This window comes from Temnothorax longispinosus, chromosome 6 (assembly GCF_030848805.1).
Source record: "Temnothorax longispinosus isolate EJ_2023e chromosome 6, Tlon_JGU_v1, whole genome shotgun sequence".
NCBI classification, from domain to species: Eukaryota; Metazoa; Arthropoda; class Insecta; order Hymenoptera; family Formicidae; genus Temnothorax; species Temnothorax longispinosus.
In genome coordinates this window covers 10,687,030-10,687,245 of record NC_092363.1, presented here as the reverse complement: position 1 = coordinate 10,687,245, position 216 = coordinate 10,687,030, and positions in this window count along the sequence as shown.

The window sequence follows — 216 nt, the reverse complement described above, 5'->3', positions numbered from 1 at the left end:
ACTCTTTTTTAATTAAAGTACCATACTTAAGAGAACAGTGCAAAATTTTGAGCAAAAAACATTGAAGAATGAAAGTAATGATTTTGTTTTTTTTGGAATTTACATTTTTTTTTAAATTTTCTTAACATAATGCCACTCAAAAAATTAATTTTTTATAATAAAAATACATTTTACAATTTAAAATTCGAACACAGTCTTAAACTTACAGTAATGTAT